This window comes from Coenobita brevimanus, chromosome 87, assembly GCF_032717465.1.
Source record: "Coenobita brevimanus isolate Jiangsu-jjx chromosome 87, ASM3271746v2, whole genome shotgun sequence".
In the NCBI taxonomy this organism is placed as follows: Eukaryota; Metazoa; Arthropoda; class Malacostraca; order Decapoda; family Coenobitidae; genus Coenobita; species Coenobita brevimanus.
In genome coordinates this window covers 8,962,165-8,978,650 of record NC_137040.1, presented here as the reverse complement: position 1 = coordinate 8,978,650, position 16,486 = coordinate 8,962,165, and positions in this window count along the sequence as shown.

Sequence of the window (16,486 nt, the reverse complement as noted above, 5' to 3'; positions counted from 1 at the left end):
CCATTTTTTCCCCCTAGGAACACGACATTTGCTGTGGTACAATTCCACCAAGACCAGGTTTTAGGCAGGATAGGATTCGTAAGGGTTACCAACACGGAGGATCGGCCCCCGGGGGTCTCCTTCAATGGAATGGCGTTGCACAGTTTTGCTCTGCATGTTGCCTTTTTTCTTAATACTACTAGATTTTTTTTTTTTTCAGTGGAGCATTCGAAGTGGAGGGGTTAGTAATTTATGGTCTTCATTTACTCCTTCACGACAAAAGATCCCTCCAGTGCGGAATAATTCGTCAGGGGACAGCAAGACTTAAAAATAAGCAAAAATGTCCTCGAGCTGAAGGGTTTAAGTTGGAATCTCAAGTCAGTGTGTGTGGGTCGATTGTAGTAAGTTGGTATCTGGCTTGGTAAAAACCTTGGCATGCGTGGTGGTGGTAGTATAGTGTAGTGCCAGCCACTTGCACCTGGGGTTACTGCTACTACCACTGCTAGTAGTAGTAGTAGTAGTAGTAGTAATAATCATAATAATAATAATAATAATAATAATAATAACAACACTGACAGTAGTACCCGCATCATGAGTGCTACTGCCAGCACTATACTACGGCCACCACTATCAACCACCCGCATCACCGCCAAGAGACCCAAAAGACACCACTTTCTATCACTGAAGAGGTGACCCGCCCTCGCTGTTTGCTACACACACACACACACACACACACACACACACACACACACACACACACACACACACACACACACACACACACACACACACACACACACACACACACACACACACACACACACACACACACACTCTCTCTCTCTCTCTCTCTCTCTCTCTCTCTCTTTTCAGGAGGCGTTTATAGTGCTGTCTTGTGAGATTTGGGCCATACTCTGATCAGCCTAAATTTTTCTTGGCTCTTTCATTTCAAAATCTAATATTGTAAACAAACTCTACGTGATACGAAAATTTTAGCATTTTTTTTTATTTTCAGCATATGGAAATTGATAAGACGGAGACAGTTAATCATGAAGCTTTTTTCGGTTGCGGATCTGTGTTGTTAATGAAGTGAGAATACAGGCATTTGATAACTGTTGATTAGCAATATGGCAGTAGGTTCTGACTGCATTTACACTGCTAGGGATCGAAAATAATAGGTGAATATCTCAGCCCATGTGATTCTGTTAATTAATGGAGCAGCATCAGATTAGACTTATACATGACGGGGAAATAGCGTAAGGAAGCTGTGGATTGCAGGTGTACAAAACGAGTGTCCATCTTCCTGTTACTTGTTTGTTCAGAAGACGTCTCATTGTGCTGTATTCCCGCTGCTACCAAGCGATGTGTGTGTGTGTGTGTGTGTGTGTGTGTGTGTGTGTGTGTGTGTGTGTGTGTATGTGTCAGGAGAGATTCTTGAAGGCTTTATCTAACCCCTCCAATCAAATTTTAGTAAAAATCGTCTGATGGTAGTAAGAACAAAATAAGCAATAACATCTTCGAACTGAGAAAAGTAAAAGAACAATTGACCGCATATATACGAAACCCTTACCTCTCTTTGACCGCACATGTACGAAACTTTCAGCTCTTTGACCACACATATACGAAACTTTTACCTTTCTTTGACCGCACACGTACGAAACTTTCAGCTTTCTTTGACCGCAGATGTACGAAACTTTTAGCTCTCTTTGACCGCACTGGTACGAAACTTTTAACTCTTTGACCGTACATGTACGAAACTTTTAACCCTCTGACCGCACATGTACGAAACTTTTAGCTCTCTTTGACCGCACATGTACTAAACTTTTAACTCTTTGACCGCACATGTACGAAACTTTTAGCTCTCTTTAACCGCACTTGTACGAATCCTTTATCCACCTTCTCTCATAGGCTGTCTACAATACTGCTGTCAGTGTGGTTTTTGCCCGCCGTACCAGAGACCAGGCACTCTGACAGCAACAGCCCGGCGTATCTGGCTGTCAGCAAGGCTCGTCCTAGGCTTTTTATACCTATTGTTATTTGGGTTGGGAGGGCTGTGGTGTGTGTGTGTGTGTGTGTGTGTGTGTGTGTGTGTGTGTGAGAGAGAGAGAGAGAGAGAGAGAGAGAGAGAGAGAGAGAGAGAGAGAGAGAGACCAATATACCCGTGCCCCACCCTGTATATTCAGCCTGGAGGTATATTTAGAGCGGACCCAGAGGGAGGCGTATGTCGGTATGTTGACGTGAGAGAGAGAGAGAGAGAGAGAGAGAGAGAGAGAGAGAGAGAGATTCTTTACCTACCGTCATTTTGTATAGGGGAGAGAGAATATGTTGAATTGGATTGGACTGTGTGTGTGTGTGTGTGTGTGTGTGTGTGTGTGTGACGGGGGCAAGTCTGAAGCTTAGTCCTTTTCATCTCTCTCTCTCTCTTTCTCTCTCTTTTATTGAACCTCCTTCAGTTGCAAAAGCCTCTCCTAAGCCAAATAAAATCGTCTGGAGGTAACAGGACTTTGCCAGTAAATACGTCTTGGTAGTGAAAGGGTTAAGGTTTGATTATTACAGGTAGGACGGTTTATTCTGCGTCCCGTTGCGATTCCTTTCAACCCTTCACCGCGAGTATGTCGTCTGTTGTATTAATTTTACCAACAGACGATTTTATTCAGCCTGGGAGAGACTTTTCGATTTGTGAAATGTAGTCTTCGTTATTCCTTTCACCATATCTCCCTAAAGCTGAGTAAAATCATATGGCCGTAGAAAGTATGAGACGTGGAAGATACTGTACCGTATTAGTGAGTTACCTCAACAGGTGTTCTTTAACCATTTAAGGCTTACTAGTCGATACGTATTCGGATAAAATCTTGTAGTGCCACTGAAGTTGCTAAGTGAAGATTGATAATTATTAACATTTTAGACCCAGTGGGGACATGTAAACTGAATGAAATCGTCTGACGGTAGTTACAATAAAATACCTAAGTGCATGCTGGTACTGTTGAGACAAAGGTAAATAAACAGGTGTGAAGGTTATTGGAGATGTTTCTAAAGCATTCAATGACAGAGGTTTGCCTGGAGCTGAATACTGTAAATTGTCCAGGATTTAAAAAATGAAAAATAAAAATCTTCTGTTGTGGTGTGTTTAGACTGTGATAGTATTGTGTTTATATATATCAGTATGTGGATCTCCGGTGGCTAGCGTATTCGTCTCTCGATGCGCCTGCCTGTGTCTAGTGTGCGAAATGAAAGTCGTAGAGGACATTTATAAAGGGTGATGGTAGTGTGTCCTTTCATGTGCGTGCATGTGTTCTCACCCTGTTAGTTCTGCTGATGACATTTACTCACACACACACACACACACACACACACACACACACACACACACACACACACACACACACACACACACACACACACACACACACACACACACACACACACACACACACACACAACTAATACAACACGTCCGAGTTTCCCGTACATCACTCTCCCTACAGACATCTCTTCCCCCCCCGTACTTCGTCAGCATGATGAAAAGTTATTATTGGCTACCATTGCCCTTCCGAGGGGAAGGTCTTATCCTACGGAGGATTTAATTTTTAAAGTTGCAGTTTGTGTGTGTGTGTGTGTGTGTGTGTGTGTGTGTGTGTGTGTGTGTGTGTGTGTGTGTGTGTGTGTTTCTGCATTAATTTATACTCTTACAAATCCAACGGACCTGCACGGATTTGCCGGACATCTCCGCAGCGAAATGGTAGGGGACTGGGCGACATGGGAGTGATTTGTTTGTGGCCATCCCTTTTGGAATTAAGGCGTCTGGCCATAGATAGATAGGTATATAGATAGATAGATAGATAAAAAAATAGATAGGTCTCCGCAGTTGTAGCAAAAGTCGACCAAAAATAAGCAGATTTAACGGATTTCAATGATTCTTACCTAAAAACCTTCCCCTTAACGTCAGGAGTGTGTACAAAAAATTTCAGCTTGAAATCTCCTTTGGTTCCCGAGATGTGTGCGTTCGTCATGTCAGCTTTATATATAGAGAGAGATATGTGTGTAGGTATGTATATGTGTATGTATATAAGTGTGTGTGTATATATGCGTTCGTGTGTGTGTGTGTGTGTGTGTGTGTGTGTGTGTTTGTGTGTGTGTCTTAGTTTGTGCGTTTACCTGTGTCCTTATCTTTGTGCAGGTATGTGCGTATGTGTATGTGCGTATATAGACATTTTTGTGTGTGGCTGTGTGTGTGTGTGCTTGGAGTGTGTGCCAGGTGCTATCAAGTTATGTGAATGAGAGGTGTGTCTATATGTGAGGGTGTCGCCAGGCTGGAGAGAGAGAGAGAGAGAGAGAGAGAGAGAGAGAGAGAGACTATTTACAGTTCTTATAGTCTTTCTAGGTAGTCAGGCCATTTTATTTTTAGGTAGACTAATCTTCTCATCGACGTTTTAAGATGAGAGAGAGAGAGAGAGAGAGAGAGAGAGATGAAAAGGTAAGCGTTAAATAGTGGAAAGTGTCGTGGAATTGGTTCAAAGGGAGGGGATGGAAGGGGAGGAAGAAGGTGTAGAAAAAAATTGAAGCAAGAGGGATAGATGTTAAAGAAAATCCGAAGACTGCATTAAAGGAGAAGAAGTGAAGACGAAACTTTGGGGGATAGTGGAGTGAGAAGGAAGGTGGAGAGTAAACAGAGGAAGAATGAGAACTTAGACAGAGGAAGAAAATAATGTGGAGAGACCAGAATGAGGGGTAAGATAGTGGGAAAATTTGAGAGAGAATGGAGGGCAAAGGTAAATAGATATATATATATATATATATATATATATATATATATATATATATATATAGATAGATAGATAGATAGAAGGGGGGATATAGGGAGGGAGTTGCACTGGGGAGGGAGAGACTGGGCGGAATAGGGATGGAGGAAGGAAATCATGTGAGAAAAACAATAATTTGCAGTAAAAATAATAGGTGGGTTATCAGTCTGTACAAAGTGGATGTTTGCTGAGAGTATAATAGATCATCACCATTATCATTATCATCATCATTACCATTATCATTACCATCATCCTGACTTAATTCTGTCGTTTAAGGATGGGGTATAACCAGATATCTGAAATGTGTGAGAAAAGAATAGGAAATAGAAAGGGGACGGCAGTGAGCAGGGAATATGGGGAGGTAGAGAGTTGTTCTGGCTTATGGTTATCTGAAATGTGAACCCGGTAGACTGCAGGCTGAAATTGCCCTTCTAGATCCCATCATCCTCTTTCCATGGGTTAGAGAGGAAGTATAGGGACATCTTACTGTTCGGACAGTGGAGTCTCCCAGTTATGTCAGTGCCACCTCATGAAGGCATCTCTCTGCAGGATGGAGGAGGTAGACAGAAGAGAGTAGACGAGAATGGGGTGAGGGGAAGGGAATGGGAAGTGAGGGGAAAGAGGAATGGTAAAGGACTACTGTGGGAGGATGAGGGAATGGGTAGAGGCAGGGGGATAGATGCGACGGTAGAAGAGAGGAGGAGGTTGGGGGGACAATAGGGATTGGTGGGGAGGGGAGATAGGGAGTTGGGGAGGTAGATGAGGGTAGACGAGAAGAGGGAGGGAGAGGGGAGGGGTTGAAGGGGGATGCAAAGAGGGGACGTATCTTGAAGGGGTAAGTTACAGAGTGATGGGGGGGGTGAGAAGAATTGTAGATGCCAGAGGGTAGAGGGAGGGGATGAGGGGATGCGGGAGGGAAAGAGGTAGACAGGGGGAGGCAGATGAGTGTGTTCTTAGAGGGAGGGGAGGGGAGAGGAATAATTTAATGGAAGGGGAGAGGGGGAGGGATTGCCATGGACAAGGGGGGGACTATAGACGAATGAGTAGAGAGGGACAGATAGGTAGATAGAGAATGGTTGACGATTTAGCGAAAGGGGTTGTAAGAGGGGGAGAGGGGGGGATTGGATGGGGAGTAGAGAAGTGTGTGGGGGAGAGAGGGAGGTAGAAGGTAAGGGAGAGGGGAGGAGAGGGGGAAGGAAGGGGGTTGGAGATGTAACCTACAAGGGATGTTGGGAGAGGGACAAAAGAAAGTGTGGGTGGAGGGGCAAGAAGGTATATATAAAAGGATAGACGACAGGAGGAATGGGGAGGTGCAAGGAGGGGAGGGAGAGGATTGCAAGGAGGGGAGGGTTATAGAGGGTTAAGCTACAGAAGGGGTGGGGGTGGGGGGGTTTATGGCTCTCCAGCGTTTTATAGCAGCAGCTCAAGGGCAAGGCGGGGACAAGAGGGCAGATGCAAGGCCTGTTGCAAGGGAGGCTTTACCAGGGACCTCGTAGATGATGTATAAAATCGTTTCGTGATAGGAAGAACAAAATGAAAAAAGTATAACCGCTTCCCTACGATGGAATATATATATACGTGGTCGCATAGATCGACATGGGCAATCGACACAGGTCTTTCTGCAAGAGTGTTTCTCTTCTAAATAGATCGGTAAAAGTCCGAAGAAAGTATAAAAAGACGCCCATAACAAGGAAAGGGTTAACGTAGTGAGCAATGCCGGTAAAAAGAAAGGAAAATGGAGGTGTCGGGGGAAGCTATAAAGAAGGGGTGGAAGTGTAGAGTCATGATTAAGAATTGCGGCATATAAGGAGGATTAATAGAGTAATGGAAGGGTAGAGGGGAGGGAAAGAGGGAGCAAGGGTAGTGTATGGGAATATCAGGATAAGCGTGATAGGTGTTGGAGAAGAGGAGGGATTGAAAGGATAGGGAGAGGAAGATGAAGGGAGAAGAGAGGTAGAGGAAGCGAAGGTAGGGTTGTCAGACAAGTAATGGGGGAAGCCAGGGCAAGAGTGATTGATATAAAGGGAGGAGGATTGGAAGGGTAAGGGGGGAGGCAGGGGAAAAAAGGAGAGGTAGAAGGAGTGGCAATAGAGTACAAGGGTAGGGGAAGTAAAAAAGCGAAAAAAATGCAATAGTGAAAAAGATGATTTTAGGGTGTGATAAAGATAGTAAGTGACGAGTAAGAAGGTAGGTGAGAAGATGGGGCATACGTAAAGGGAGAGGGAGAGACAAGCCAGGTAGAGACTGGGAAAGGAATCAGTGCTGTACCCCGCGTCAGCCAAATTGTCCACAGATTCACACCCTCTGACAGTCCTCTCTAATTTGGTATAATTTCCTTCCTGTTGATAAAAACTATGTGTCAAAAAGTACGTTCGTATTTATTGGTAAATTTCGTACCGTTACTGACCTCTCATTAGTCTCGTATGTGGCTGAGAGGGTACGACTGGATGGACAAGTTGGTTGGCATGGAGTATGGTAGTGGATGAGGACATGGGAGTAAAATATAAGACTTGGTAGTTAAAAAGTATGATATGGAGTAAAAGTAAGTAAGGTTTGGGAATTGAGAGGTACGGTGTGGGGGTAAAAGGAAGAATTGGGAGTAGAAAAACATGATATGGAAGTAAGATTTGGGAGTTGAAAAGGATGAAAAACAGTTTGAAAATATTGAGGGTAGGGAAGTAGAGGAGGGAAGGCTGAACATATATAGAGTAAGAAAGTAGGGACTGGGAATAAAGAAAGATTAACGAATAAGAGAAAATAGAGTCAGTGTATGTGGGTTAGCAAACAGCGGGTGGCTGGTTGCCTTGGTGGGTTAGGGGCGAAGGGGTGTTGTGTAAGGAGAGAGAGAGAGAGAGAGAGATTGCTATCAGGTTAATGAGTGACGAAAACAAACATGAAAAGGATAACCAGGGTTTTGCTTTCATTATTTAGTTATTCTTGATCCATCTGTTTTGGTTCAGGATCTTCTTTTAAGGTGAGGCTGCTGAAGGAGGACAGTTAACATTTTTTTTTTTTAGTTTGTTCTTGCTGCTACAGGGCGAGTTTGTTCAGGATTTGTTGTGTAAGGTACAGCAGAGGGAGAAGTGCCCCCCCCCCTCTCTCTCTCTCTCTCTCTCTCTCTTTTATATGTTTCTTTTTTCTTTTTTCTTTTTTGTCCTTCTTCCACTTACGATTTTTTTTTTAATTAATTTGTACAAGCTGGTGCAGAGAAACCTGAACACCGATTTTTGTGAGATTTGTGAGCATCTCTTGGAGCGGCTTATTTCATTAGTCCCACTTAAGGTTTTCCGGACTCACGGTGTTCGCTCCCGTAGACTTTAGCACCGGCACATTATACGGCCCTCATGGTCCCGCATCTGATTAGGACTTATGTATTTGTTATCCTTGTTACCGCCTGACGGTTTGTTTCCGATTTGTTGTATGATGTGAGGCAGAAGCAAAACGTTATTAGCATCATTATTACATCCGCCAGTGAAGTTGGAGGAGGTTATGTATTCACCGATGTTTGTCTGTTTGTTTGTCCACACGATATCTCCAAAAGTTTTGAGTGAATTTCAATAAAATCTTTTGGGTGGGTGGACCATGAGTCAAAAATGAATTGATTAAATCTTGAGGCGGATCCGCATCCTGATCCGGAGTACCCCGCACAGAATCTCCAAAAGTTCTAATTGAATATTAATAAAATTTTGTGGTAGAGTGGGCCATGGCTCAAGGAACAATTGATTAAGTTTGGGGGTGGTTCCGAATCCTAGGTAGCCTATTCCACACAATATCTCCACGGATCCGGATACGGATCCTTTTTAATGGCATTGGTGGAGGTATGCACTCTGTGAGTTCTTTCTAGTTATTATTATTATTATGATTATTGCTATAATTATTATTTTCTCTACCACCAGACGAATTTACTCCAGCGGTGTATAAAGCGAAGTAAAGGGAAAGGGACGTGTTAAAATGTTTTCTTTAGCTTTTTGTTGTTACCACTACGATTTTTTTCAAGCTAGGTGTTGTATGATGAGGTGAGGTAGAGGGAGGACAGTGTTAACTCATTTCTTGTTTATTCTTCATTCCACCCTGTGATTTCAAGTTACATGTTACGTAAGGTGAGGCATAGGGGCCAACACACTCCTTTTTTCATTTTAGTGTAATTCTTGCCACCATTTTAAATTTTACTCAGGTTTTTGCATAGGGCGAGGTAGGGGGCAAAAGGACACTGCTTGCACCCTCGTTTTTTACTCTTGCTTCCGGCCGTCGGGTTTATTCATATTAGTCGTCAGGAAAGCAGTGATAGTCCTCTTTGTAGTTTATTATTGCCACTACCTGACCATGTTATTCAGGTTGATGTATAACGTGAATCGGGAAGAGCAGAGCCATTCACGGTGTGGATTTTTTTTTTTTTTTTTTTTTTTTTTTTTTTTTAATGTTGAGCTTAGGCGAGACCTTTAGTAGTGAAGGAGTTAGAAGCAGCGTATGTTTACCCCTGCACTACGAAAACGCCATTTATTCATTTTATTCTTTCCAGTGCCTGACGTGTTATTTATTTTTTATTTATTTATAGTTGAGGAAAGACACTCTGATAAAGGAGTATTTACGTATTTATTTATTTATTTATATAATTTCCTTTATTTATCTATTTATTTTTAGCTTAGGGGACACCTTTTCTAATGAAGGTGTACAGGGAGGACCAAGACAGACATATGGGAGGGCAGCAGACAGGCAGAATGTAAACAGACAGTGTAAGAATTAGGAAGAGGTTGAAAATATTGGGCCAGCGGTAGACACGAGAAGAATTTTGTGTGGTTGCTGTGGAGAGTTAGAGGCAGGGATGGTGTTGTGTAAGTGTGGGGGGAGTGAGGGCAGGGATGGTGTCGTGTAAGTGTGGGGGAGTGAGGGCAGGGCTGGCATTGTATAAGTGTGGTGTAGTGAGGCAAGGATGCAGGAGGGCCTGGCTAGAAGCAAGAGCTGTAGATAGAATGCTAAAAGTGGGATAAGTATTTGGAAGATGGATGAATTATACTCTTGCACCAAAACCACAACCACTGTGTATGTGCAGTATACAGTATATGGACAATTTTTAATATAAGAGTAAATATCGGTATACTCCATTACGGTAAAAAACGAGACAGTGAACGGTGGCCTTCGAAGCCCAGTGAGACGGTCTTCGGAGTCCCACTATCTTTTCAGAAGAGTTTATAGACGTTTCATTATTTTCCGACTAAAAAATGTATTTCTGTCCGCTACTGTGTACGCAGTTTTTTTTTTTTTTTTTTTTTTCCAGGCATGCGGAAACGGATGGATTCTTTCAGTAAACTTAATTTCAGTATGTGGGAGTACTTCTTCCACTTGAACAGTTACTTTGAAATCAACACTCAGTAATTAGAAAGATGCTTTAAATCAGGGCCAGGAGTGGGCATGGACTGAATTTCTTCATATCCACTTACTGAAATGTTTACGAGTATTATGGCGACTGAGAATTAACATAAGTCTGGCATATATGTATATAATGTTTTCATGCCAATAATCACGGCTGTTTGATACAAGATTATTTTGTTTTACGTTCCAGGTACGGCTTATGTACAGTTCCGGTCAGTAATGCCACTACACCGCGGGCCCACATCCTGTATACTTTAGTTGGCCACTTAATCGTGTAAGCAGTCTGCCGTCGGCTTCATGTACCGTATGTATACTGTACACAGACAGCACATGCCAGTATTGTACCTTATAGGATTAACTTAGGAATACATGACTAAATTCTATTGTAAGAAGGTTGAAATAGACAAGATCGATTTTTATTATATATTCTGCGAAGATTTTTTTTTAATTAGCGTTAATAACCTAGATATTTAATTTTTAAAGTAAGGGAACAATATGTTCGTAAGTATAAAAATGTGGTAATATGATTTGTATTCCATCAGTGCAGTACAATCTAGAGTGTACTAAAAACACAAGAATAAAATGCACAGGAAACTTCTTACTGTGCAGCTTGTTAAAGTAATAGCAGTAGCAGTAATAATAATAATAATATAACCAGGAATTTTGACTTTGTTCAGACGACTGCAACTGTAACTTACCATGGATTGCGGGCCCCTGTTCTACACTGTCCCCTAACCGCGTCAGAACCTAAAATGAGATATTTCAAAATTAATCAGCAATAATCAAATGAGCAACAATCTTACTTCATTAGTTCTGAACCCCTCAAGTGTAGATGATGCCAAATCCTTATGAAGTCTTGATAAACTCACTGTCGATAATCAATAGGTAGAAATCTCTCCTCGTCAGTTAGGAGTCCAAGAAGTGTAGATGATCATTAAAAGGCATATGATAGTGCTAAACCAGTACTAATGAGATGGGTTTGATTTCATTTTCATTAGCCCAGAACTTTAGTGCAAATGCTGCTAAAATCTGATGGGATCCTACTATACATTTATCAACAGTAATCAGATGGGTTGTAATCTTGCTTCATTTATTGCGAATCACAGAATTGTTAAGGAAGTATTGACATGTGCCAAGAATCAAAAACAGAGTGACGACCAATTTTTCTCATGACTTATATATAATGTGATTTGCGGAAGGAACAAGAGACAGGAAGGTTGGGGTCATTTCATTCCTTGTCCCTTTAGCAAAAACGATATACAAGTGTGATTATTTCTCTCGCGGCTAGAATTGGTTTTTATGCAGATAGAACGCGAGCCATATAAAGATTCCACTCCTTGTCCATCATACAAAAGTGGATCAGAGTTACGACAAGGGATCGATCGTAAATACGTTTCCGAATCTTACCCCTGCACTGTAGCCCTAAATGAGGGGAGGGTAAACTAGCATGTGATTTTTACGGTAAACTAGAGCATGATTTTTACGGTAAATTAGCCTGTGATTTTTACGGTAAACCAGGATATGATTTTTACGGTAAACTAAACTATGATTTTTACAGTAAACCACGATATGATTTTTATGGTAACCCAGGATGTGATTTTTATGGCAAACCAATATGTGATTTTTACGGTAAACCAGGATCTGATTTTTATGGTAAACTAGCATATGATTTTTACGGTAAACTAACATATGATTTTTACGGTAAACTAGGATATGATTTTTACAAGGGCACATTCAAGAGGCAAGGATGTAACTTTATGCGAAATGGTCTACTACTTTTGAGAAATCACAGTCAAACATTAATAAGCTTGAGCAAAGTAATCAAACAGTTTAGATAGATATGTTTATAGCCTTTTCACGACTAGAGGATTTCCCAAATCTGAATTAGGAGTTTGACTGTAACAGGAAAAAATATGATTGATGTTTTGTTCTGTAATAGGTTAATAATTTAAATATGTTTAAAATTATTCCTGGACATGACTGAATGAAAATGAACCTGTACAAGATAGTGTGTATGTATGTGTGTGTGTGTGTGTGTGTGTGTGTGTGTGTGTGTGTGTGTGTGTGAGAGAGAGAGAGAGAGAGAGAGAGAGAGAATCTTGTTAGCAGGATGATGCTAATGGTAGTGACCGATACAGCAACATAAGCGGGGAGGAGCCGGTAAATGCAGAGCTTAACCCCTTCACAACGAGAGTTTTTGTCCAAATAAAATCATCTTTGGTAACAAGAATAAAAGGCGTCATCGTGCGGAGGAAATGAAGAACAGATTAGAGATACTGTTAAGGTGATATAATGTTTATTTTTTATTTCTCTCTATCCCTCACCAGACGATGTTATTCAGTTTAGAGGAGACAGTCAAGGGGCCCAAGGAGGTCGTATATTATATTTCGTTTCTGCGGACTCTATTTTTCAGCTTTGGAAGTGCTTTTCAAACGACATCACACCTCCTTTTGTACAGAGGTCCTTCCCTGGCTGGATATAATCGTCTAGTTGCAGCGAGGGAAATATAAATGACGTCCGTAGGCTGATATGCCTTTCGGTAACCCCCTTCAGTGGGAGAAATCTGTCCTGAGTGAAATCGTCTGGAGGCAACAAGAATAAAACCATTTCAGGTTTTGAGGGTGTGTAGCGTTGCGAGCATGAATGACAGACGTGTGTAGGGTGAGGGGATAGGGGAATTGTGGAGGGGTGATGGTCGGGAAGAGGCGATCGTGGAGTGGGGGTGATGGTATTGAAGAGGTGATGGTGGGGGTGTGATGGAAAGGGAGGGTTGATGGTAGGGAGGGATGATATGTACTGTATGGGGTGATGGTGATTGGTGACGGGAAGGGAGGGGTGGTGGTGGGGAAGGCGTGATGGTAAGGAAGGGGTGATGGTAGTGGAGGGTTGATGGTAAGGGAGTGATGACGTTGAGGGTGTTATGGAAGGAGAGGGGTGATGGTAGGGGAGGAAGAGGTGTTGGTAGGGAAGGGGTGATGGTGGGGGGTTGATGGTGGAGGGGTGTGTGTGATGGAGCGGGTCAGCATCAGGGGTATTTTTACAGGTGCACCGCGTGGGGAGGCTCGGGTTATAAAGACCTCCCTGCCCTCATGCCCTTTACACAACACTCTCACTCGGGGCCTCATCTCAGCCACATCTCATGCTTGTTAACCCATCATCACCTTCACTGCCATCAAGTCTTTGCATTAACAGTGTTTTATTTTTACCATTTCCAGCAGTTACTCAGGTTAGGTGAATACACTATTAGTAGAAAGGTTAATTGTGGCTGCATCTAACCCCTCTAGTTCGAAATCTGTCCTGAGGTAAATGAAATCATATTGAAATGAAAAGAGTGAAATAAAGACGGCATGGTATTGAAGGAGTTATCAAGGCCTCCTTTCCCAGCTGCCCTCTCCACATCACTCAGACTCTTGGCCTCATCTTATCCACTTCTCATGACTGTTGACCCTCCCATCCCCTTCACAGAAATAGTCCATTATCAATACTGCTATCGTCTAGGTCTGTTATTGTGATTTTCAGCTAATCATCAGTAGTTTAGAACAGCACATAGCAGGGCGAAAATATCTCCCATCTTACAGGCTGTTAGTGGGTTTCATCCAAGCACAATGAATCAGCGATGTTTAGCTCACCTTTTTCCTAACGCACCTCCCCCTGTCATTTTATCTATAAGTTGCTATTCCATTCTCCCATCTATATAATATCTCTTCCAACGACATGCCCTTGTCATTAGTTTTCAGCTAATGGAGGGGATTTTAATATGCGAGCTTAGTCGTACGTGTAGTCAGGAACAGTTGTCCTGTTATATGTCTTATGTTCAAGAATTCCTTAAACGAGTCTACCACTCTTTAATTACAACTGGTTAGCATAGCAAGATCCTCCTGAGTTTTGACAGTTTGGAGATTGAACAACTTTCTTACTCTGCATTTGTGTCAGAGGTGTTGATATGAAGTCTGTTGATGCTAGAGTAGAAAAATATGACCTTAAACAATATGGTGACAGAGGGAGGATGATGTAAAAAGTCCTATGATAAGGGTATATACTGTATGAGTGAGGTTGAGGACAGGAGGAGGCGTGGAAGGTCAAGAAGGTCAGTGGGAAATGTGAGTGTGTGAATTAGTGAGTCATGGAGGTTGAGGAAGCGAAGGACCTGGCCGCGGACGGACGTGGGAGAATGAAGCAGTTACGAAGATGCACATGACAAAAGTTGCACTCCTTTTTTTTAACTTGGCAGTGGATGGAATGGCTCTCTCCTTCAGGCACCATAAAGCGCAGTTTTGTCTGAATCGTTTGGCATTTGAGGTGGAGCCGAGATTTTCGAAGGCATAAATAATTAATGGATGGATATATGACCCATTCTGCTGATATTTCTGCGTAAGTACTTAGCTGTTCCTCTATCTGGATCCTTCCCGCTTCATGTAAGTCGGAAAGGGGATCAAGCTGATGATGATGATGAAATGAAGATGATGATGGTGGTGGTGGTGGTGGTGGAACAACAGAACTCTGAGCAGCGATTGTAAGAGTCGTATTGTAAGTGGCTTTGGAGATCTTGTAACACCTAATTCGTTACTGTTCATTGTACATACTGCACCTTAGAATCGTCCTGTATGATACTGGCACAATCATGTCGATATTGGAACGATATAAATAAAATCCAAGTGAATACCTTAGTGTCCTGTGTCTCCTAGAATGCGGCCCTGGGTGGAATGCTCTCTTCTCTAGTCATTTCAGTGGTCTTAACTTTTTTCCACAAGAGCCTTAACTTTTTCCCTTGCCATTACTGCCACTGCCGCAGTTGTAGGTGGGTAAGGGTGGTGTTGGTCGTAAGTAAGCCTCCTATCTAACACCTTATCGCCGAGAATCCTATAATTGCAGAACTGGTATTTTTTACGGCTTGTGTAACAGGAACCGGTACGAAAATAAACAGGATGTCCATGAACCCCCCTCTTTACACACACACACACACACACACACACACACACACACACACATCGATCAAGGACATTAAGATGGCTAATTTTAACTCCGTAGCCCTGAGCTTTGAAGACGCTTTCCCAGTTTTATGGTATACACAGGAATTCATAGAGTAACACATCAACACATTCCGCTGCTAGTTTGTTAAATCCCCGCGATGCTGGAGGTATCTCGCCACTGAAAAAAAAAAAAAAAAGGTTGGTGTTTACATGAAGGAATCTTGAAGGGAGCGAGTATCATTCATCGGGATTTTCATAAATGTATAGTAAAAGCACGTTTTTTTTTTTTTTTTTTTTCGTTCACCAGGTGTTTACCCCATCAGTACGATGACTTGTTTACCATCACCTCTACTATTACTACTACTACGACTACTACTACTACAACTACTACTACTACTACTACTACTACTACTACTACTGCTGCTGCTGCTGCTGCTGCTGCTGCTGCTGCCGCTGCCGCTGCTTTATTCAAACGATTTATTCAGCTTAGGAGGAAGCTCTTGTGGTGAAGGGATTAGAAGAGGCTTTCATTAAAACACAGGATGTAGTGGTTGGAGTCTGCAGAAGCGCTAGGGATTGAGCAAGACCGAAATAGCTTTATCCAGTCACATCCTCAGGGTAGCGAACTCTTCTCCAACCCCACTTAAGGAAGTCCCTCGCTCGTACAGCTGAAGTCAAAAGTGAGTCGCGCATTGGTTAGAACAATGTCTATGGTGTGATGATGGTTATAAGTTTATGTCAGTCATCGCAAATCTATCTGGAACAACGATAGTGTTACTTAAGCACTCCCTCCGTATCTTCACAAGCCGTTAGTTCAAGCCTCTGAACCATCCGTGACCTTCTGATTTCTTCTATACTATCAGAGAAAAAAGTTCAGCTAATCGTTAATCAGTTACACTCCATAATTTCTTCTTCTGGCGAATATTAAGCTGAGAAAAGGCTTCGTATGTTTTTCTGCCCATAGATGGTTGTCTTTGATAGGACGCGTTAGGGAGGTAAGTGACGAACATGCTATAAATGTGAAGTGTAAGCAGTGACATAGTAGGCGAAGTTTGGCCCTTGATTGTGCATTGTGCAGGATTTGGTAACAGTTTTGAGTTATTGTAGGTTTTTCTAGCTGAATGTGTGTGTGTGTGTGTGTGTGTGTGTGTGTGTGTGTGTGTGTGTGTGTGTGTGTGTGTGAGTAAATTGGGAGTGTGTCGCCCTGTCTCGGCTACCCCTCTTTTTTTTGGGGGGGAGGGGATGCAGCCTAGGTATATAGATAGATATAGATAATGTTCCTGTATTTTCATTCTGTTTAATGTTCTTCTTCCTTAAGCATTCACTCCCCGTCAACAAAGGCTGGGAGTTCAAGCCTCTGTACTACTT